Source organism: Eurosta solidaginis, unplaced genomic scaffold (assembly GCF_040869045.1).
Source record: "Eurosta solidaginis isolate ZX-2024a unplaced genomic scaffold, ASM4086904v1 ctg00001023.1, whole genome shotgun sequence".
Classification (NCBI taxonomy): domain Eukaryota; kingdom Metazoa; phylum Arthropoda; class Insecta; order Diptera; family Tephritidae; genus Eurosta; species Eurosta solidaginis.
This window is the reverse complement of record NW_027136934.1, coordinates 460,747-486,524: the sequence shown is the minus strand read 5'-3', so window position 1 is coordinate 486,524 and position 25,778 is coordinate 460,747. Positions and strand designations below refer to the sequence as shown.

At 34.6% G+C, this 25,778-nt stretch overlaps 1 pseudogene; it reads right to left on the bottom strand.

The window, feature by feature from the left end:
* The window catches only part of LOC137235825 (uncharacterized), a 32,053-nt pseudogene that overhangs the window by 3,437 nt on the left and 2,838 nt on the right, over positions 1-25,778 (bottom strand).

Sequence of the window (25,778 nt, the reverse complement as noted above, 5' to 3'; positions counted from 1 at the left end):
TAGTACAAATGGTTGACGTAACATTCTGAAAAGAGAACTTATAAGTTATAGAAAAGTAAATAATGAAATCGCAGGAAGGTAATTCACCAGTGGAGTAGCTTTACATGTAATTCGGCAAGTTTAATTTTCGTAACACTTTAAGTTGAAAGGATTCCAAAACAACTCAAACTTTTATTTTTTCGGAAACATCAACATTAAAAGGGGATGTTTTTTTATTATCTTATTAAATTCGTTCGCGTTAGTGAAAATTCATAAAAACTTGAACAAAACTCGTCGTCGTCAAATTCGTGAATTCCCGTGTACCCCTTCTGGGAAAACAGCTCCATCATGAGTGCTCTGCTTGAGGTCTTTTTGAGATGCTTACAAGAGTTCATTTACTATGTTTAACTTCTGCTTACTTTCGGGTTTTTAATTTGAAATTGTCAAGCGTTTAATTAAATACTGTTTATTTTGAAATATTGCATATCTTATTTACATATATCGTACATTATTTCTTTAAATTAAGTGTCTGTATATTTGGTCTGTATGATTATTTAATTTGTAGACTGATAAAAAATAAAATTAAATAAAAAAAAAAAAACTTTGGAAAAATCCTGTTCGTTCAAGCAAAGCTTTGAAACAAGAGGGCGCAATTTTGCATTTCGCTTGGACGAGAAGTTGCAAAATTGTACCCGATAAATAGGTGTCCCGGTATCTCATAATTTTTTGCACAGTAAATTCAAAAAAGGGTTTCTTTGTTTTGTATTGATAACTGAAAAACTAGTTTTTTATTGTTTTCCCATTTTGTGTGTTTTTTTCGATTTGATGGTTTTCTTATTTTGGTGTTTTTTTTAACAAGTGGCACCATCGTCATAAGTAAAAAGTAAAGAGCGCAAAGAGCGTAAAATTCTCTTGGAAATTTGCTCATGTATTGACAGTTGATCGTCGTTGAAATGACCGGTAAGATCAGTTGTGTTAACAGAAAAATCAGTTAAATTGATTAGGAATCTGTCAATTTTCAAAATTTTGTTAACTCAAGAGAGACAATTTCTCTTCTGATGAAATGACCAAACTAATTTGTTCGCTTGACAAAGAACTCAGTCGAATTAACCATAATTCGATCAATTTCACCGAATCTCCGTTAAGTCAGGAACAACAGAACCGATTTGTTGATTTTACTAGCACCATTTCTTTCAGTGTAGGCCGAATGTGTCCATAGTGTTACTATAATTTGTTTGCCGCCTCTAATAGCTAGAGTCTTTACATCGCGAGCGCAGGCACTCCCACACGTAACACTCTCTTCGATGGCGACATTTTCGAAATCCTCGCAAACATAGGCGAATCGCTGAGCGGCAGGTCCGTGAATGAGTTTTCGATAGATTTCGGTGGTGGATAAGCGATGATGAGACTGAAAGGGAAGGAAAAAGTAAGCTAAGGCCATAAGTATTCAAAGATTGATTTTATTTATGGAGGTGTGATTACTTCGATAAATAATACTTAGCCATTAAAACTTCTATTTGAAAAAAATTCTTGCTCTTCTAACCTCCCGAGAGCAGTTTGAGAGCGTGTAGCCTCTCTGGTGCACGGATGGGGTGATTGGCATTAAAAACTTTTGGTTCGTCTCATCTCTCTTATCTGGTCCCTGAACCGCAAGTTTTTTCGTTCATATAAAGGACCCATTTGGTGGAACCCATCAAAGCTTTATTTGCATATTGTACAACACTGCTTTATTGACATAGCGGAGGAATTCCCCGAATATCGAGCTCTTCTTGTTTCAACTAAGATTTTCCTCATGGCTATGTTGATTGATAGTCCGCCTCATAAAAAGCGTCTTTGTCTAAAAAGTTCCTTCTAGTTTTCTTATTGATTTCTTCTTGGCCTTTTGTATCTGGGTGACAGATACGTGATCGAATTTATAGTGAAGCTTTATCGATATCTGTTTCATAACAAACCAATGAGTCGTCGCTAACACGTCGATAAGCAACTGCTAACACTCTGATAAAATATCGATAACTGTTTATTATTAAATCAATTACCTTTTTATAAGAAATCTATAACTTTTCGATTCCAGATCGATAACTCTTCGATGACAAATCGACACACTTTCAAAAACAAATAAATAAAACACCTATCAGAAATTGCTAACACTCTGATAAAATATCGATAACTTTCCATTATTAAAGCGATTACCTTTTGATAAGAAATCTATAACTTTACGATACCATATTTATAACTCTTCGATAACAAATCGACACGTTTTAAATAACAAATCAATAAAACACGGATAAGAAATTGCTAAAACTTCTGTAACAAACTGACAACCTCTTGTTTACAAAGCTATACCGTCTTGATAACTAACCGATAACGTTTCTCTAATTTGTCGACAAGTTTTTGTAATATATATATATGGTTAGTTTTTCAATAAATCGACACATTTTTGTTAACAATCACATTTTTGTTAAAAACCAGTAAATCATTGAAAGATTTTATTATCGATAAATTATTTATAACACTCCAATAACAAATCGATAACGTGTCAGTAACTCATCAATAAGCATGCCCTTAACAAATCGGTCCAGTTCCGATTCTGGCTTCGCTTACGGGCTTCCATCCTGTTTCGGGTTCGGTTCCGGATTCGATCACCGTTCGGTGTTGGTTGCGGTTCGGGTCCAGGTTCGGCTCCGGTCCGGTTTCGGGTTCGATTCTTTTTCGCTTCCGGTTCGGCTGCGGATTCGGTTCTGGTCCGCTTTTGGTTCGGTTTCGAGGTCAGTTCCGGATTCGGTTCCGGGTTCGGTCTCCTCCGTGTTTTCACCTATATCCTCAATTCAGATCGTTTTTAAAAACGTTTGTTTCAGTGCGTCTTTATACTTACTCATTTCGATAACTAGACGTCGGATGTTTCCATTTGAAGAGTAAAATTAAGCTCATGGCAGAATCAGCTTTTACATACAAGGGATCCTTAGAAAATTGGGATTTTTAAACATCATTATAACTTCCAATAAATATATTATTCGGCTGTCTTCGAAATACCTCGTGTATGTCTTCGTTGATACCAGCACAACCACACATTTCTAGGTTGAGCCGTGCTTTTAGATGTTGCTTTTTGTCGCGTTCTCGTAAGAACTCAGCAGCTTCGAATATGAATTCCTTTGTTATACCATGACAATAATCCAACGTTATCTTCGATAAAGCTGAACAGCTCATTATGAGTTGTAGTATATCTGTATTTGTGACGAGATCTGAATGCTCCAAGCGTACTACGTATAAATTGTGTAGATTAAATGATCTATGTAGATTAGGCCGGGTCGATTTCTGGGAAGGCAAAAAAATCGCCCATTGCTCTGTGAAAATCATATTCTAGGGATCAAAATAAGAAACTTTGCCGAAGGAACCATACCTCTAAAATGAATTCTGATGTCCCCCCCTTTGGGTCGTTGGGGCAAATTTTGAAAAATTCCACTTTGAAATGCCTATGTTTTTTCTTTTTGGAGTTTATTTTTCTCTTTAGAAATTTATTTAGTCAGAACATATGTAAATGGAAAAAAGAATTTAACTTAGTAATAGAAAAGAAATTAAAAAAAAATATTAGAAATTAGCGTTTTTACAACCACCTTTTAAAACCAAGGCATCACTGTGATGCATTTGCATGTCGTAAACATAGTTGTGTGGATTTTTTATTCAAATGTTTTAAAAAATGAAGGTATCACTGTGACACAATTGCAGATCGTAAAATTGCTTCTGTTGTTTTTTTTAAGCCACCACAAGACACAGCAGGTAGAGTTGAAATTGCCCCTACCCAAAAGTTCGACCCAAAGGGGGGACATCAGAATTCGTTTTAGAGGTATGGTTCCTTCGGCAAAGTTTCTTACTTTGATCCCTAGAATACGATTTTCACAGAGCAATGAGCGATTTTTAAATCGACACGCCCTAATGTAGATGATAGTAGCAACATCTATGCGAATGGAAAACTCAGCTTTCTGTTCTTCATATTCTTCAAGATACTTATATCAAATTCATTGGGTATTCCACCAAAATTAATTTCTTTTATATTCTGTACTTGCGCGAGTGTAGCCAGATACTCTTGAAGGTCATGTCCAGCTCGATATGCGCTCCCCGAACTCGCGTTGACTTTATCTATTCCTTCAAGTGTAGAGGTTTTTAGCGCTTTTAATTTACCAAATAATTTGCGCCATTGAATATTTGGTTGTCAGCTGAGTGCTAAACTTTCCAATACTGGAAAATCATATTTTGTCAAATGTTCATCATAATTGATTGGACAATCAGCTAGGTTCAGCTTTTTTAGCGTACATATTGTGAAACGATATTTTATGTCACGTAAGCTGATGCAATCCCTAAGGTAGAGTGTTGTTGGAGGCAATAGAAATTTTTTGGATGCTGAAAGTAGAAAACTGTGTTTTAAATGATAGAGGAAGACATTCCACTGTGTCATGGTATCCGTCCCATTCAAAGCTTGGGAATGCTGTTTATTTTATTTAGCTTTCACATATTTTTAGTGAGCTCAATATTAAACTTCATAAGCTTTTCATAGTTAGTTAACTGACATATCATTGAAGTTCCACGGTTCAAATATGACCCCAGTAATAAGTTAATTTATAGTATATGCCCAAAATGACGTTTAAACATAAAATTTTAAAAATAATAACCTAAAATTTTCCAAAAAAAATGACTTTCTTAAAATAAGTTGAATTTGACCAGCAGTCCATATGGAGATTAAATTTTCTTTGGGGGGTTTGGAAGAGTGTGGGAATGGGAAGAACTATCAACACTGATTTTTCAGTCAGTTATCATCCACAAGCAGAAAAACGCATCAAAAGATTCTTTTCATTGCTCTTGCATTGTAAAAACTAAAGATAACCAGCCAATTAATAAGAGCTGCATCTTATTAGCTCCCCACAACCAAGCGAATATTAGCTGCTCGACACGTCACTATGCAGCTGGAAAATAATCGCTGCACAACCACAACAGAATGTAAGCAGATGAGCCAGCAAACAGATACGTACAAATGTAAACTGCAGCTAAGAGATAGGTAGAGGATACACACACATGTGCATAGAAACAAACAGCGCATAAATGTAAATAGGCAACTAGTCGAGTGGGATATTCACGAAAAGTCTACTCCCTGCGAGAAAAAGGCGAACGCGGCAAGTGAGAGCATAAAAGCGGCGCAGTGCAAGTGATGTAAATCGGTTTGATTTTAAAACGGTGTAGGAGAAGTACGCGAATAATTTCAAGTGCTAAGTTTTACTACCGAAACAAAAAGCACTTTATATACAGACAAATTCAACATTACTTTTTTAATAAAAATTAAATTTAACTTGGGAATATGTCAGCAGCATTTTGAGCCTTCTGTATACCAAAAAAACCTTAAGCATCATCCGCCTCTTCATCGTGACCGTACATTTCTTACTACTTATAATTTTCTAAAGCATCCATTACTGTATGAAACGATTACTGTACAAATATTCGCACAACAATAATGCCGGTAATTTTGTTAAACAAAACTATTTTAATAAAAAAATAAACAACAAGTAAGGAAGGTTAAGTTCGGGTGTAACCGAACATTACATACTCAGTTGAGAGCTATGGTGACAACATAAGGGAAAATAACCATGTAGGAAAATGAACCGAGGGAAACCCTGGAATGTGTTTGTATGACATGTGTATCAAATGAAAGGCATTAAAGAGTATTTTATGAGGGAGTGGGCCATAGTTCTATAGGTGGACGCCATTTAGGGATATAGCCATAAAGGTGGATCAGGGGTGACCCTAGAATTTGTTTGTACAATATAGGCATCAAACGAAAGGTGTTAATGAGAGTTTTAAAAGGGAGTGGCGGTTGTTGTATAGGTGGTCGTATTTTCGAGATATCGCCATAAAGGTGGACCAGGGGTGACCCTAGAATTTGTTTGTACAATATGGGTATCAAACGAAAGGTGTTAGTGAGTATTTTAAAAGGGAGTGGGCCTTAGTTCTATAGGTGGACGCCGTTTCGAAATATCGCCATAAAGGTGGACCAGTGGTGACTCTAGAATGTGTTTGTACGATATGGGTATCAAATGAAAGGTATTAATGAGTATTTTAAAAGGGCGTGGACCTAAGTACTATAGATGGACGCCTTTTCGAGATATCGCCGTAAAGATGGACCAGGGGTGACTCTAGAATGCGTTTGTACGATATGGGTATCAAATGAAAGGTGTTAATGAGTATTTTAAAAGACAGTAATCCTTAGTTCCATAGGTGGACGCCGTTTCGAGATATCGCCATAAAGGTGGGCCAGGGGTGACCCTAGAATTTGTTTGTACAATATAGGCATCAAACGAAAGGTGTTAATGAGAGTTTTAAAAGGGAGTGGTGGTTGTTGTATAGGTGGTCGTATTTTCGAGATATCGCCATAAAGGTGGACCAGGGGTGACCCTAGAATTTGTTTGTACAATATGGGTATCAAACGAAAGGTGTTAGTGAGTATTTTAAAAGGGAGTGGGCCTTAGTTCTATAGGTGGACGCCGTTTCGAAATATCGCCATAAAGGTGGACCAGTGGTGACTCTAGAATGTGTTTGTCCGATATGGGTATCAAATTAAAGGTATTAATGAGGGTTTTGAAAGGGAGTGGTGGTTGTTGTATAGGTGGACGCCATTTCGAGATATCGCCATAGAGGTGGACCAGGGGTGACCCTAGAATTTGTTTGTACAATATGGGTATCAAACGAAAGGAGTTAATGAGTATTTAAAGAGGGAGTGGGCCTTAGTTCTATAGGTGGACGCCTTTTCGAGATATTGCCATAAAGGTGGACTAGGGGTGACTTTAAAATATGTTTGTACGATATTGGTATGAAATGAAAGGTGTTAATGAGCATTTTAAAAGGGAGTAATCCTTAGTTCCATAGGTGGACGCCGTTTCGAGATATCGCCATAAAGGTGGACCAGGGGTGACCCTAGAATTTGTTTGCACAATATGGGCATCAAACGAAAGGTGTTAATGAGTATTTTAAAAGGGAGTGGGCCTTAGTTCTATAGGTGGACGCCGTTTCGAGATATCGCCATAAAGGTGGGCCAGGGGTGACCCTAGAATTTGTTTGTACAATATGGGCATCAAACGAAAGGTGTTAATGAGAGTTTTAAAAGGGAGTGGTGGTTGTTGTATAGGTGGACGCCATTTCGAGATATCGCCATAGAGGTGGACCAGGGGTGACCCTAGAATTTGTTTGTACAATATGGGTATCAAACGAAAGGAGTTAATGAGTATTTTAAGAGGGAGTGGGCCTTAGTTCTATAGGTGGACGCCTTTTCGAGATATCGCCATAAAGGTGGACCAGGGGTGACTCTAGAATGAGTTTGTACGATATGGGTATCAATTTAAAGGTATTAATGAGAGTTTTAAAAGGGAGTGGTGGTAGTTGTATATGTGAAGGCGTTTTCCAGATATCGACCAAAGTGTGGACCAGGGTGACCCAGAACATCATCTGTTGGATACCGCTAATTTATTTATATATGTAATACCTGCCAAGATTTTAAAGGTTTTTTATTTCGCCCTGCATAACTTTTTCATTTTCTTTCAATAAAACAATCCAATTACCTTACCATATTTCATCCCTTTTTTCGTATTTGGTATAGAATTATGGCATTTTTTCATTTTTCGTAATTTTCGATATGGAAAAAGTGGGCGTGGTCATAGTCGGATTTCGTTCATTTTTCATACCAAGATAAAGTGAGTTCAGATAAGTACGTGAACTGAGTTTAGTAAAGATATATCGATTTTTGCTCAAGTTATCGTGTTAACGGCCATGCGGAAGGACAGACGGACGACTGTGTATAAAAACTGGGCGTGGCATCAACCGATTTCGCCCATTTTCACAGAAAACAGTTAGCGCCATAAAATCTATGCCCTTACCAAATTTCAAAAGGAGTGGTTAATTTTTGTTTGACTTATGGCGTTAAAAGTATCCTAGACAAATTAAATGAAAAAAGGCGGAGCCACGCCCATTTTTAAATTTTCTTTTATTTTTGTATTTTGTTGCACCATATCATTACTGGAGTTCAATCTTGACATAATTTACTTATATACTGTAAAGATATTAAATTTTTTGTTAAAATTTTACTTTAAAAAAATTTTTTTTTTAAAAGTGGGCGTGGTCCTTCTCCGATTTTGCTAATTTTTATTAAACGTACATATAGTAATAAGGGTAACGTTCCTGCCAAATTTCATCATGATATCTTCAACGACTGCCAAATTACGGCTTGCAAAACTTTTAAATTACCTTATTTTAAAAGTGGGCGGTGCCACGCCCATTGTCCAAGATTTTACTAATTTTCTATTTTGCGTCATAATTTCAACTCATCTACCAAGTTTCGTCGCTTTATCGGTCTTTTGTAATGAATTATCGCACTTTTTCGGTTTTTCGAAATTTTCGATATCGAAAAAGTAGGCGTGGTTATAGTCCGATATCGTTCATTTTAAATAGCGATCTGAGATGAGTGCTCAGGAACCTACATACCAAATTTCATCAAGATACCTCAAGATTTACTCAAGTTATCGTGTTAACGGACGGACGGACGGACGGACGGACATGGCTCAATCAAATTTTTTTTCGATCCTGATTATTTTGATATATGGAAGTCTATATCTATCTCGATTCCTTTATATATGTACAACCAACCGTTATCCAATCAAACTTAATATACTCTGTGAGCTCTGCTCAACTGAGTATAAAAAATATTGAAAATAAAAACAAGAATTAGAGATATTAATAAATAAAAACAAGTAAGAACGGGACTGTCTTCGGCTGTGCCGAAGACTTCATACCTTTCATGAATGGGGCTGAACAATAATCTTATCCCGTTCGTAATCTCCGAATAATCGGATGTATAAGATAAGAAATATATAGTGAACAGATCTGCACACCTTAACGATTTTTAAGATAAATATAAAATAAAAAATAGGTAGATAATCTGTGTGAGGATGCAAAGCTTCGCGTTTTTTGTGGTCTGCATGTAAAAACTATGACTACGAATCACGTATTTCAAAAATATATGACGTAAACGTAACTATTTGATGAAATTTGATGAATTTTGAAGCTTCTAGCCGTAAAAAAGGGGCCAAAATGCGAGTTTATATGAAGTATATAATATATATACCACCGATCTCTTTGATTTTTTCAGACAACAATATATGCTATATACGTAAGCATTTTGTGAAATTTGAAGCTTCTAGCTGTTAAAACGGGGCAGAAATTGCGCAAAGTTTCTTATCTGAACAATCTGTTGTATGAGATATATACTATATATACAACCGATCTCTATGATTTTTTCAGACAACAATATATGCTATATACTTAAGCATTTGGTGAAATTTGAAGCTTCTAGCTGTTAAAATGGGGTAGAAATTGCGAAAAGTTTCTTATCTGAACAATCGGTTGTGTGAGATATATACTATATATACAACCGATCTCTATGATTTTTTCAGACAACAATATATGCTATATACGTAAGCAATCGGTAAAATTTGAAGCTTATAGCTGTTAAAATGGGGTAGAAATTGCGAAAAGTTTCTTATCTGAACAATCGGTTGTATGAGATATATACTATATATATAACCGATCTCTATGATTTTTTCAGACAACAATATATGCTATATACGTAAGCAATCGGTGAAATTTGAAGCTTATAGCTGTTAAAATGGGGTAGAAATTGCGAAAAGTTTCTTATCTGAACAATCGGTTGTATGAGATATATACTATATATACAACCGATCTCTATGATTTTTTCAGACAACAATATATGCTATATACGTAAGTATTCGGTGAAATTTGAAGCTTCTAGCTGTTAAAATGGGGCTAAAATTTGCGAAAATATATATATATATATATACTATATATATATACTATATATACCACCATATATATCCTATATATACCACCGATCTTTATGATTTTTTCAGACAACAATATATGCTATATACCTAAGCATTCGTTGAAATTTGAAGCCTCTAGCTCTTAAAATGGGGCAGTAATTACGAAAAGTTCCTTATCTGAACAATTGGTTGTGGGGGATATATACTATATATACGACCGATCTCATCAATTTTTTCAGGCAACAATATGTGCAATATACGAAAGTATATGGTGAAGTTTGAAGCTTCAATCTGTTAAATTGGGTAAGATATTACAAAAATCCTCTTTGTCTGAAAAATCTGTTGTATGGAGGATATATGCTATAGTGGTCCGATCCGGTCGGTTCCGACAAATGTCTAATCGGACACCCAAATACACCCGCTCACCAAATTTTATCAAGATATCTCAAAAATTGAGGGACTAGTTTGCATACAAACAGACAGACGGACAGACGGACAGACGGACATGGCTAAATCAACTCAGCTCTTCAACCTGATTATTTCGGTATACTTAATGGTGGGTCTATCTATTTTCGTTTAAGGACTTACAATTTTCGGTTTCGTGACGAAATTAATATACCATTTCATTTTCATGAAAGGTATAAAAAAAAAACAAAAAAAAATTGGAAAACAAGAATTTCGTATATTAAAAATTTTGCAAAAGAGAATTTTTATTCTTTAAGTCCTAAATTAGTTAAACCTCCAATTTATATTTCAAGCAAATATAAAAATACCTAAGTAAAAACTAGAAAAAATTAAAAAAACCAAAATTATATTAAAAAATTTTAATTCAAAAAACTTTTTATTAAAATAAAAATTTATTTTATAAACATAAATAATTTAGGTAAGCGATAATATGAAATGTTTATTAGTGACTAAAACTGCAAAATAACTTTTATTTAAAAAATATTAAACTAATGATATGAAAAAAATACATACACAATTAAAAACTAAAACAAAATGAACAAAAAAACAAAAAAAAAATAAAACTAAAAAACAATAAGATATATTGTATTATAAAAATGTATTATAAAAACAAGTAAGGAAGGTTAAGTTCGGTTTGTAACCGAACATTACATACTCAATTGAGAGCTATGGTGACAACATAAGGGAAATAACCATGTAGGAAAATGAACCGAGGGAAACCCTGGAATGTGTTTGTATGACATGTGTATCAAATGGAAGGTATTAAAGAGTATTTTAAGAGGGAGTGGGCGATAGTTCTATAGGTGGACGCCATTTAGGGATATCGCCATAAAGGTGGATCAGGGTTGACTCTAGAATTCGTTTGAACGATATGGGTATCAAATGAAAGGTGTTAATGTGTATTTTAAAAGGGAGTAATCCTTAGTTCCATAGGTGGACGCCGTTTCGAAATATCGCCATAGAGGTGGACCACGGGTGACCCTAGAATTTGTTTGTACGATATGGGTATCAAATTAAAGGTATTAATGAGGGTTTTAAAAGGGAGTGGTGATAGTTGTATAGGTGGTCGCCTTTTCAGAGATATCGCCATAAAGGTGGACCAGGGGTGACTCTAGAATGCGTTTGTACAATATGGGTATCAAACGAAAGGTGTTAATGGGCATTTTAAAAGGGAGTGGGCCTTAGCTCTATAGGTGGACGCCTTTTCGAGGTATCGCAACTTAGACTTTGTTTGTGCGATATGGGTATCAAATGAAAGGTGTTAATGATTATTTTAAAAGGGCGTGGGGCTTAGTTCTATAGGTGGACCCCTTTTCGAGATATCGCTATAAAGGTGGACCAGGGGTGGCTCTAGAATTCGTTTGTGCAATATGGGTATCAAACGAAAGGAGTTAATGAGTATTTTAAGAGGGAGTGGGCCTTAGTTCTATAGGTGGACGCATTTTCGAGGTATCGCAATAAAGGTGGACCAGGGGTGACTCTAGACTTTGTTTGTACGATATGGGTATCAAATGAAAGGTGTTAATGAGTATTTTTAAAAGGGAGTGGGCCTTCGTTTTATAGGTGTTCGCCTTTTCGAGATATCGCCATAAAGTTGGACCAGGGGTGACTTTAGAATTTGTTTGTATGATATGGGTATCAAATGAAAGGTGTTAATGATTATTTTAAAAGGGCGTGGGGCTTAGTTCTATAGGTGGACCCCTTTTCGAGATATCGCCATAAAGGTGGACCAGGGGTGAATCTAGAATTCGTTTGTGCAATATGGGTATCAAACGGAAGGAGTTAATGAGTATTTTAAGAGGGAGTGGGCCTTAGTTCTATAGGTGGACGCCTTTTCGAGATATCGCCATAAAGATGGACCAGGTGTGACTCTAGAATGCGTTTGTACGATATGGGTATCAAATGAAAGGTGTTAATGAGTATTTTAAAAGGGAGTAATCCTTAGTTCCATAGGTGGACGCCGCTTCGAGATATCGCCATAAAGGTGGGCCAGGGGTGACTCTAGAATTCGTTTGTGCAATATGGGTATCAAACGAAAGGAGCTAATGAGTATTTTAAGTGGGAGTGGGCCTTTCTGGACCAGGGGTGACTCTAGACTTTGTTTGTACGATATGGGTATCAAATGAAAGGTGTTAATGAGTATTTTTAAAAGAGAGTGGGCCTTTGTTCTATAGGTGTTCGCCTTTTCGAAATATCGCCATAAAGGTGGACCAGGGGTGACTCTAGAATGAGTTTGTACGATAAGGGTATCAAATTAAAGGTATTAATGAGAGTTTTAAAAGGGAGTGGTGGTAGTTGTATATGTGAAGGCGTTTTCCAGATATCGACCAAAATGTGGACCAGGGTGACCCAGAACATCACCTGTTGGATACCGCTAATTTATTTATATATGTAATACCTGCCAAGATTTTAAGGGTTTTTAATTTCGCCCTGCAGAACTTTTTCATTTTCTTCTACTTAATATGGTAGGTGTCACAACCATTTTATAAAGTTTTTTCTAAAGTTATATTTCGCGTCAATAAAGCAATCCAATTACCTTACCATATTTCATCCCTTTTTTCGTATTTGGTATAGAATTATGGCATTTTTTTCATTTTTCGTAATTTTCGATATCGAAAAAGTGGGCGTGGTCATAGTCGGATTTCGTTCATTTTTCATGCCAAGATAAAGTGAGTTCAGATAAGTACGTGAACTGAGCTTAGTAAAGATATATCGATTTTTGCTCAAGTTATCGTGTTAACGGCCATGCGGAAGGACAGACGGACGACTGTGTATAAAAACTGGGCGTAATATCAACCGATTTCGCCGATTTTCACAGAAAACAGTTAACGCCATAAAATCTATGCCCCTACCAAATTTCAAAAGGATTGGTTAATTTTTGTTCGACTTATGGCGTTAAAAGTATCCTAGACAAATTAAATGAAAAAGGGCGGAGCCACGCCCATTTTTAAATTTTCTTTTATTTTTGTATTTTGTTGCACCATATCATTACTGGAGTTTAATCTTGACATAATTTACTTATATACTGTAAAGATATTAAATTTTTTGTTAAAATTTTACTTTAAAAAAAAAATTTTTTAAAAGTGGGCGTGGTCCTTCTCCGATTTTGCTAATTTTTATTAAGCGTACATATAGTAATAAGAGTAACGTTCCTGCCAAATTTCATCATGATATCTTCAACGACTGCCAAATTACGGCTTGCAAAACTTTTAAATTACCTTATTTTAAAAGTGGGCGGTGCCACGCCCATTGTCCAAGATTTTACTAATTTTCTATTTTGCGTCATAAGTTCAACTCATCTACCAAGTTTCGTCGCTTTATCGGTCTTTTGTAATGAATTATCGCACTTTTTCGGTTTTTCGAAATTTTCGATATCGAAAAAGTGGGCGTGGTTATAGTTCGATATCGTTCATTTTAAATAGCGATCTGAGATGAGTGCTCAGGAACCTACATACCAAATTTCATCAAGATACCTCAAAATTTACTCAAGTTATCGTGTTAACGGACGGACGGACGGACGGACGGACGGACATGGCTCAATCAAATTTTTTTTCGATCCTGATTATTTTGATATATGGAAGTCTATATCTACCTCGATTCCTTTATATATGTACAACCAACCGTTATCCAATCAAACTTAATATACTCTGTGAGCTCTGCTCAACTGAGTATAAAAATAGCGTGGCATTATGCAGATTATGTTTGGGGTACTATGCTCTATGTCTAGTATTTATACACGTACATACATAAATTTGTATTCCAAATTAATCTTTAAATTATAGGCTTACTATATATTTATAATCAAAAAAAAATAAATGTAAGACGCGATTACCTCCGAAGAGATTTTAAATTTTTTCCTACAAATTGGCGAGACGGGACTTACTTGTTTTATGCCGACTCCGAATGGCATCTGCGAGGCAGATGAGTTTTCACTGAGAGCTTTTCATGACAGAAGTACACTCGGAGTGCTTGAAAAACACTGCCGAGGGGCGACCTCTCTTAGTAAAATTTTCTTCTAATTGAAAAACCTTATTTCTAAAATTTTGATGTTTCTTTGGCCATGGTGTTAACCCATGGCATTCGGTGTGGTAGGCGGAGCACGCTACCATCACACCACGGTGGCCGCCGTTAAATTAAAAAAAAAAAACAATAATTTATTATTAAAATTACATATTACTTGCAAGTAGCAACAGTCATACAAGACAAAAAAAAAAATAATTTATTGCTTATATGAAGTGGTGTGATTTGTTTTTTTTTTTTTCTTTTTGCTGAAAATACCGGTTTAATTGCGATTATTGCATTTATTAACGACGTGTACTTAACTTCTAGTATCAATCTACGATTATCCGTTAAAATATCATATCTAGTTAAACTACATATTTACAGACATTTTCATATAAACTTTTTTTTAAAGAGCCGAACAATAAAGTAACTTGCGCTTTTCAGCGTACACAACTTGATTGCTTCCTAGTAAACTTGCACTGATAAATGATGAAGTATCTCATGCAATACTAGAAGCTTCGACACATAAGCGGATTTTCATATAGATGAGTTTAGCACATGCTTATGCATTATGAGAAGATTGCATGTATTTTTATGGAGAATGGTAGAATGAGCGACACTAGCGCCATCTGATATTGAAAAGTAGCCAAATCCCCAATTTTGTTCCAAGCAAATCATAAGAAGAAGAATTTGACATTTGCTTTGGCCAAGGGTGTTGGCACACTGCAAGTGAAATTATTTTTCCCACTGGTTGGTAAATTTTCTAACATTTTTCACAATTAAAACTGCAATATAACTATCAAATACGACACAAAATATGTTAGCAGGTATTTTTGTTGTATAGGGAGAATGTTTACAACAGTGCTTCGCGAAATTTTGTATGCAAATGGGCAAGGCGTAATAAACTTCAATTGCTAAGTCTGAAGTTCCTTCATATTTACAAACGCAACATCTTGGTTGATTGTGGCGATGTTATTAGAATGCATAAGCTTGTGTTAAACGCATCTATATGAAAAATGTCATTGTGTCACCGCCTTAAGTAGGTTTGCTTCTCTTGCGCTCAGCTGAATTTTCGCTTTATTGTTGGATATGTAGAGTGTAGAGAGTATAGTGAGTAGTTGAGAGATTGCATTTATTTACAAGAAGTGCTAGCACCCGTGATCTGAGAAATTGTGTTTAAAAAAGCACGAAAAGTGCGAATCAGAGTATAAAAACTAGCTAGACAGCGCACTTTGTTAGGTCATCTCCTACCCTCATTTTAATAAGCTCATCACCGTCTTCCCGTTTTGTAACTTCATTTCTTATCCCAATTATCACTTATGCACTTCATCAATGCATATAAGCTTATCTTTCACACTTCGTAGTTGTTGAGAAAATTATCACATCCGAAGAAGCTAAAGCCTTGTCTGCGCATAAGAGTAAGAACGGAAATCAAAACCTTCTCACTATGTGGAAATATTAACTAAAGTAGCACTGTCAAATAAAATGTTTAGTCAGGCAAAAGTCGGAAAGGCATTGCATTCATACCGTGAGCAACTAGCTTCAACTGGCCGGTCAATAAGACCTCACATAGACTGAATGTTTCCATAGTGTTCTTCAGTAACTAAGGCAGCGCCCTTTTAATGAACAAAAAAATGCTCTTTATCTTATTCCAGTTCGCTTAAGTTTTAACAGTGGGCTCACCTAATATATTTGATCAAAATCCGCTCAATCAACTCAAAATCATTTAAGTAATAAGGCTTGTAGGAGTTCATCTCCTTTTAATATTCCAAGGTATTTCCACACATTTTATCGTTTTCTTCAATTCGTCCAGGAAAACAAGACAAGTCTAAGACTGAGGATTGAGCTAAGAATACTTCTCTCGCAGTGCTGATGTTAACATTGCTTTTGTCTGCCTCCAAAATCGGCCGTTCTAAGATTTGAACAAAATCCCCAAAGGAAGGTTTGGACATTCTCAAAATAAAATGAGTGCGGAAATTTGAATGATTTTCATTGTTATAATATGAACAAATTTTAGTCAAATCAGTAAACTATAAACTATTTCACAAGTGATATAAAGACTTCTCCCTATTAGTAGGCCAATTTATTTGAACATGAAAATGTTCCTCGAGGAACTACTGTAGTTGAACTTTCAGCTGCAGGAGTCCATCTGCTCATCCATCGAAATGCGCGTCATTCTGGCACAACTTCGAACTCGATACTGTAATAGCTGGAACTCTTACTTATCCAGAATCAACCCCGACATACCGCATACATAGCCCGCTTGCAACGTGACCATATATGACAACAACCAGTTTTTCAATTGAGATGTGGAAGCAACACCTCATGCACCCATATCCAACCCTGTTGAAATTACTTCGGTCTCCCGTCAAAAGATATTGGCGACAATTTGTGAGTGATCGCACAATTTGGATGGAGTGAAGTACTGCTGCAGCAGCAACAATACACACAAACAGCTGGGGCAAACCGAAAAAAACGGTGCTCGTCCTGTTCACCTGGAAGGTTGAAAAACCTTTTTAAACTTACCAAGCCTACAATAACTTCAATAACTTCATAAAAGATAAGAAAACAAGTAAAACTGGGAAAATGAAGGGACAAACATGCCAAGGTATATCAAACAATGTTAATGGAAGTCCAACCCCTATTTTATATTTGTGTATTATTTAAGATAAAGCTGCAGAAATCCTAATATGAGAGCAGCAATTGATCTGCTGTCGAGTGAAATGACCCGCCTGTTAAACATTGGAATTGGGCGACGATCTGAATATGCCAAAAGAAACGCAAGGTTACGAACAAAAGTTAGGTAACAAAAATGGTGTAAAGAAGCGAGGAAGGGACGCTGGACCTTCACATTAGTTCAGTATATAGAGATATGGTATGAGCGGAAGTACGGCGAACGCAGATATTGAGATATTGACGCCTATGGCTACCGAAAAGTTCAAATTTTGATTCGTCTGACCATCGTCCAGTCAATATGTTCTTGAGCGAACTTCAGTCTTTTCTGTTTATTTACTGGCCGTAGAAGGGGCTTTCTGACAGCAATGTGTCCAATTATATCTTTTTCTTTAAACCGGCCTTGGACTGACGTGAGCAATATTACACTCAAAGAAAAAATCGTTCTAAAACGAACGAAACAAATTCAAAATTAAGAACATTCGTTGACAAAAGTCTGTTAAGTACGTTTTTTCTTAACTCGTGACCGATGGGTTTGTTTTAAGAACAGTTTTTCCAAGCACACCGTTCGTATTTTATGACCAGTTTGGTATTGATGTGTGAACCTTCTGTGCTCATTTTAAGCACTACGTGGGCTTGATGTAAGATTTTTCGCTCTCACGCCTCGAGAACGATTTGGGGTTGATTTAACATTTTCGGTCTCAATTCAATTGATCTTTGGTGGGAGAGGAAAGTATTTTTTTTTTTTGAATAGATACCTATTTATTTTTTATTAATAATAATTTTTTTGTCATAAATGAAAAATATTTATAACAAACAAATTTTTATTAAAATTCAAAAATTTAAGAAAAAATGCATAATATGAATTTTTTCATTCATTTCTCCTATTGAGAAGTTATTCTTATTTGAAGACGTAATCTGCATATATACTTAACACATTTCATAACAAGTTTGAGAATTACATCTGCATATGTGAATTGAACTGAACGAAAATTAAGAGTAAAAAATAGAACATAAAAAAATTGTTTTAAAAAAATTCAGAGTTTGACGGTGATCAAACTCGCGCCACACGATCGCAACCATGACATCATAACCGCTGGGCCACTACAACTGCTTGATAGCTCGTGCCAAATGTTGTATTTAACATTGTAGTGCATACGAATTGTACCGTTTCATTTTTCTTGAACTTAATTTAAGCACATTGTACTTAATTTAAGAACATTCGTTCTCATTAATAGAACATTAGTTCATAATTTAAGACCAGCCGTTCTCTTTTCAAGAAAATGGTGTCAGTTCAAGAACAAGGTTATTGTTTTGAGAACAGGTCGTTCGTTTTTCAAGAACAAAAAAGTAAGAACATGAAGAGCTTGAATTAAGTCCGGTGGTGCTGGATTTTAGAACGGCGTTTTTCTCTGAGTGTAGTGAATCCAAGTTTTCATTGATTTCAGCACGAATTTATGCAGATATCGGTCGATTATCCTTATTGCGTATATTTTGTTGCCGATTCTTTGATTTATCTTTCTTCGTCCACCATACCGTTTTCTGTTAGTATTTTGTCCAGTTTCCCGATATCTTCTAATGGCCGCATGAACAGAACACAGAGATATTTTCCAATGTTTAGCCATTTCTCGATAGTTTTTCGCTGTTTTTTGCAAAATAATGATTTTGGCTTGTATTTCGATGGATATTTCCTTTCGCTTGACCATTTTCAAACTGGAAAAATATAATTCTGAGGTTATTTCAACATAAGCATCTTTTTTTATCTAATACTTTCCTACTTTACTGTACATATATATGTTTTTCTTAAATTTCAACGATCTTACAGCACTGATGATGCTTAGAAACGAGGAACCGTATCATCACAACCGGTTGCACTAATGGTTGTATCAGTTTCATATGAATGCTACTGTGGTCCGATCCGGTCGATTCCATCAAACGTCTATTGCAACACCAAAATATACCAGCTCTACAAATTTAAACAAGATATATCAAAAAGCGAAGGACTATTTTGCGTTCAAACAGACAGACGGAGATCGTTAAATAGAATCAAGCCGTCATCGTGATCATTTCCTGAAAAGGCAGTGGTGTGAGGTGCTCATCTGATGCAGTTTATTAATAAATACGTTTGCGCGTGAACAACAGATGCATTAAAGTATTCGTGAGTCATTAAGTTGATAACCGGATGGAAGCGGCAAAAATGAGCTTGACTGTGACACCTTTTAAGCGGAGGTCGGTTCACTAAAGGTTGACAAAGAAAAGTATTCATCCGAGAATAATCGTCTACGTCGAGGTATAGGTATCCGATTTTTCTTCAAAAGATGCTATTCTGATAAGTTCGGGAAGTTCTTTGGAGAATAAAATTAAAAAAAGCAAGGTTACAAAAAACAATAGTATATTTTGGTCAAATCAAAGAAAATAAAAACAAGTAAAGAAGGCTAAGTTCGAGTATAACCGAACTCTACATACTCAGCTGCTAAATTACAGGTTGTAAAACTTTTAAATTACCTTCTTTTAAAAGTGGGCGATGCCACGCTCATTGTCCAAAATTTTAGAAATTTTCTATTCTGCGTCATAAGGTTAACCCACCTACCAAGTTTCATCGCTTTATCCGTCTTTGGTAATGAATTATCGCACTTTTTCGGTTTTTCCAAATTTTCGATATCGAAAAAGTGGGCGTGGTTATAGTCAGATTTCGTTCATTTTAAATAGCGGTCTGAGATGAGTGCCCAGAAACTTACATACAAAATTACATTAAGATACCTACAAATGTACTCAAGTTATCGTGTTTACGGGCAGACGGACGGACGGACATATCTAAATAAATTTCTTTTTTCGCCCAGATCTTTTGGATATATAAAAGTTTATATATAGAATTCTATATATATTTAGTTTGCGCCGTTACGCTCAGCTGAGTATAATTATGGGACTATTTTACTAAAAGCCAGACTAATATTCGTTTTATTGTTGTTTCACTGTGTAGGCCACGAAAATCTCTCGGGAATTTTTTTTCGTTCGTTTTTATTCAATGCGCCCAGGAAAAGAAGGTTCGATGCGTACTTTGATAACCCAGTTATAATTATAGCAATACTTTAACAATTTTGCAGCCAGATTATGGTCTCCGAATTTTCGTCCACGCTCTCGATGCTGGTGAATTAAAGGAACCAGAAAGAAACACATCTTAGTAAAAATTACAATTTGAGGACCGGAACGTGGAATTCCCTTGACCAATAGAAGTCTGCGCCTGAGCCAAACTAAAGCTAACGCTGATCTGACAGCAACGTTTTTTAAGACGGCGAAATTTTTCTGATAGATGATGATTGGCGTAAAAATGAAGGATCTGTACAGCAGGAATATTTCATCTTTGCATTACCGTTTAATATACTAGATAACCGTTACTAAAGCAATGACATGGGTATGACGAAGTGTCGTAGCCTAGTAATTTTACGCATTACTGTCTAGATCTTTTTAAATTATCACAGTGTAAAATGAATTCCAGAAAAACATCTTTTAGCACAAAACAGTATTAGATAATCGATAAATGCTTCTCTATATCTACACTGAGACAAATATATGGCTAGATTATCCACAACAATTGACGCTAATGGATGGCGTTTTCTTATTGTTCCCCAGTTACTTCCGAAAGACACAATCAATAATCGAGTGAGTTATTTAATATCATAAGAAAGCAGCCGCAATGGTGGGGTGGTAGCGTACTCCGCCTACCACACCGAATATCCTGGGCAAAGCAAAATCAAACTTTACAAACAAGTTTTTTCAATTAGAAGAAAGTTTTTCTAACTGGAGTTGCCCCACGGCAGTTATTTGGCAAACCTCGGCTACTAAAAACACAGAATTTGCCACGAGTAGGTGACGTTGGCAATTGCCTTAGAGAAGCTATGAATTGCGCTGGTTGGGTATTTTAGTCGCGTACCTGGCGGGTAGAATCGATTCTTTAAATATGCGGAATCACACATCATTAACAACCAGTCTCCTGTGTACCCACGGTTCGCAATATTCTCTTGTGATTGTTGGCTTTTATACGAATATACATTTAGTTGGATGTTCGTTTATTATTTTTTGATATTAGATATTACCATAATTACTAAGCTCTCCATAGGCGATATCTATGCAAATACCCCTATATTCATATCACTGATACATACACACATTTGTACGTACAACAAACACTAAGTGTTTAGGTAAATTATTGATTTATTATTATTCAAAGGCTTCAAATAACCAAATTTATTATTCACGTACTTATATGGCTTTTTGGGTTAGCAAATACCTAGCACAATGGCGCCGAACTGTACATAACTAAGTTCAATGACCGATATGTATTGCGTATTTGGTAGCTAGCCAGGAAGCTACTAGACAAAGGACACACAATCATGTTGAGGCTCGCTTAATTGAGTTCAACTGGTTGAGTTCAACTGGACGATTTTTTGTTGAAAAAGTAGAAAAAGAGGCCAAATAAGCTTTTGAAAGCTCTTAGAATCAGGAGGTGTTTTTTATGCCACCGCAAACATATTTATGCTGACTCAGCACTTTCTTAACTGCTTCAAGCTCAAGCTGTCCTCGGAGAGACATGAGTGATTAAAATACAATTTCCATACGTCTTGTTATGACTATGGTCAAATACAAGAGCTTCAAATTCTTTAATAATAACAAAGCGATAGTAGTTTAGAATATTATTATAATATTGAGTGCACTAAAAACAAAGAAAAAATATTAAAAATGTAGAAAATTTTAATAAACCAATGTTTGAAAAAATTTAAGAAAAGTTTCCCTCAAATTAATAAAATGTTCATTATAAAAATAAAAATTCTTACTCATTAAATGGAACTTAAAAAAAGAAAAAAAAAGTGTGGGCACCAAATACAAGTTTTATCATCGGGAATTGTTTTCGATTTGATATCAGTTTGCTATCGAAAATATGTGTTTCACAAAAAAGCGCAAAGTAATTTTTAAAAAATCGGTAACATGCCAACACAAAAATGGTAACTCCAATAAGAAATCGATAAATTTTCGAAAACAAATCTATAAGTTTCCGAAATGATATCATTATGATAACATATCGATAACTTTTCGGTAAGTAACTTTTGACAAGAAATCGATAAATTGTTTATGACCATTCGAAAACTTTTCGATAATAAACAATAGTTTCACTTCATTTTATTTCATCTTATTTTATTTTTTTTAGTTTTTTTTTTATATCATTTTATTATGTTTAATAAAATTTTTTTTATTTTCCTTTATTTCAATGTATTTTATTTTATTTATTATATTTTATTTCTTCATACTAAATCTATATGTTTTTAATCCTAATTGTGTGAAATGCTTACAGGCGCGTTCTCAAGAGCCTAGTAACACTGGACTTTGTAGGGCTTTTATTGGTAGTCCTTCCGCTTTTCATTTTATATCAATATAATAAAGCACTGCTAAAAGTCCAATGTTACTAAGATCGCATCTATAAAAATTCCACACAGTAAGGAATAAGAACATATAGTATTAGTATGTACCTAATGGTTTATGTATGAATAGCAACAAAAAGGCAATATGTAGTGACCAATTCCGAAGCGATAAGCGGGGCAGTCATATAGCTGAGTGGACAAAGGCACCTGCCTTTACAATAGTATAAACTATGACTGTTGGAGATTTCGAGTTCAATTCTCAGCACCAGAGAAGCTGGCTGATGAAAAGGGGAATTCAGAAATATGTCCTATTAACCATTGCCGTTTGCAAACAAAAACAATTTTATAAAGAAATATGAGCATGACTCGCTAAATAAATACAGCTATTTAAGTTTACTTTATTTATTATATTTTATTTTATTGTTTGGTTTATTTATTTCAATTTAATTTTACCCAGCTGTGCTTGTACACAGGGTATTATAACTTTGATTGAATAAAGGTTGGTTGTACAGGTATAAAGGAATCGAGATAGATATAGACTTCTATATATCAAAATCATCGATATCGAAAAAAATTTGATTGAGCCATTCCTGTCCGTCCGTCTGCCCGTTAACACGATAACTTGAGTAAATATTGAGATATCTTCACCAAATATGGTACGAGCTTATCTGGGCCCAGAACAGATTGGTATTGAAAATGAGCGAAATCGGATGATAACAGCACCCACTTTTTATATATATAACATTTTGGAGAACACAACAAACCTGATTGTTTAGTAAATAATACACCTAGAATGTTGAAATTTTACGCGTGGACTGATACTGACACTCTTGATAAAAATTTGAAAATTTTTTTAAAATTGGCGTGGCATCGCCTACTTGTGATACCATCAATTTTGCAAATATTATTAATCATAAATCAAAAACCTTAAAACCAAAACCGTTGAACCTATCGTAACAAAATTCGGCCGAGAGGTTGCCTTTACTATATGGAATGCTTTGAATAAAATAAACGAAAAGATTTTGAAAATGGTCGTGGACAAATAAAATAAGCTATATCTTTGCAAAAAGAGCTTTATATCAATGGTATATTATTTCTTAAGTGGATTTATAACAATAAATAAGAAAAACTTCAAATTTTAAAAAATGAGCGTGGCAACGCCCCTTGTATGACTAACCAATTTTATATTTTTAGGGAGCCATAACCCGAAGAAAAGTTAGTTCAGAATAGAACCATATGTATATGTATTATTGCGCAGCCTTGTAACACTATTAAGCACACAAAACAAACAACAACAGCATTTCAAGTGTACAGTTGGGTATGTAGTGTTCGGTTTCACCCACACCTAGATTTCCTTACTTGTTTTTTTCTTAGCTTTATCTTATCTTATTTTATTTTCATTTATTGAATTTAATTTTATGTTTTTTTTTTTTTGTTTTTATTTGATTTTTTTTCATTAAATTTATTTTAGTTTATTTTTTTATTTTATGTTACTACATTTTATAATTTAATTTTATTATATTTTTTTTATTTTATAAAATTTTTTTTATTAAGTTTTATTTCATTTTATTTTATAACTAGCAGACCCGGCAGACGTTGTTCTGCCCTAAATTTGGTCTATCTCCATCTTCGTCTCATTCTGCCTCTTTCTCAGTCTCCTTCTCTTTCTCTCTTTTCTCTTCTCTCAAGTTTTTCTCATTCTTCTTCATCTCTTATTGCCAGTCCCAGAGGGTGGTATATATTTTGGTCCAGTCCCATTTCGTCCCTGGTGTACTTCCCGAAAAAAAGCATCGTAAATACTAATATAGGCGAATTTATATACCAAATTTCAGACAAATCGAATAGGACGTATGTAAATAGGTATGTGGGCATTATTAATTCAAGTCTTAATTTCGGCTTCGCATGCATATTTATCAGTTTTGCTAGGTTGATGCGACTAAATCGAATATCACAATGAAAATTACTTTCAAGCTCTCAGCAACAGCTTTCATTTAATACCCACAATACAAATACATTCTAGGTGTATCCGGGTCCACTTTTTGGCCTATATCTCGAGACCCTAGTCACCCAGCGGCATAAAACTTACTCTGTACTAAATCAAATCAACAGCTTCAATTTGATACCCATAATCTAAAAACACTGTCTAGGCGTTCACGGGCCCACGTTTTGGCCTATATCTCGAGACCCTAGTCACCCTGGGGTATGAAAATTACCCTCTACTAAAGCACTAATCAAGAGCTTTCATTTTATATCCATATTCTATAAACACATTCTAGGGGTACCCGGGTCCACGTTTTGGCCTATATCTCGAGACCCTGTACGTCGATCGCAACAAAGTTGAACAAGTTTGAACAAAATCGACCGGATAGTGTTTGATTATATAAGCCTCACGCAAACGGACATCCATTTATATATATATAGATTTTTTTATTATATATATTTTTTTAATTTTATTAAATTTGTTTTTATGCAGTGTTATTTTAGTTTATTTTTTTATTTTATGTAATTTAATTTTATTTAATAATTTTTTTTATTATAGTTTTTTCTATTTTATAAATATTTTTATTAAGTTTTACTTCAGTTCATTTTTTTATTTTAGGTTACTACATTTTATTTAATAATTTTTTATTATATTTTTTTATTTTTATAAATTTTTTTTATTAAGTTTTATTTCATTTTATTTTATAATTTTTTATTATATATTTTTTTTAATTTATTAAATTTTTTATTTCGTTTTATTTCAGTAAATTTTTTTTTATTTTATGTAATTTCATTTTATTTTATAATTTTTTATTATATTTTTTTTTCTACTCTATTTTATTTTTTATTTTGTTATTATATTTGATTTTACTTAATTGTACAATCGAGTTCGCTTTTTCACTGAGCTAATCCGTACATGTAAATATTGGGGGAATATTCAATCGTGTATTCTCGATTAAAATAATTTAAAAAAATCATTTAAATTAATGAAAAGTTCTATACAAAAATAAAAAAGTCATACTCTTCAATTTAAATGTTTCTCAATTAAAGAAAAATTTTGTAAGAAAACATTTTCCTCAGGTGTTTTATTTTAGCGCAATATGTTAGTTTCCTAAAGTTGCGTCAGACACAGTCTTGTAGATTTACTACAATTGACAGCTTAATCCATTTCGACGTAAGTTCCTAGATCGCTGTTAGTATTTTTGTTGATGAGAACTAATTGAACTTGCGGCTCTTAAGCATAATTTCATTTAACTTATTAATTTAAATCCAGCTGGTCATTTATCATACCTCTTATCTGTCACCCACACGCTCTTATGCGTAAACAGTTTGTCTTAGCAGATTTTGTAATACGTAAGCTCACTGAATGCAGACATACTCACTTACACACAAATTT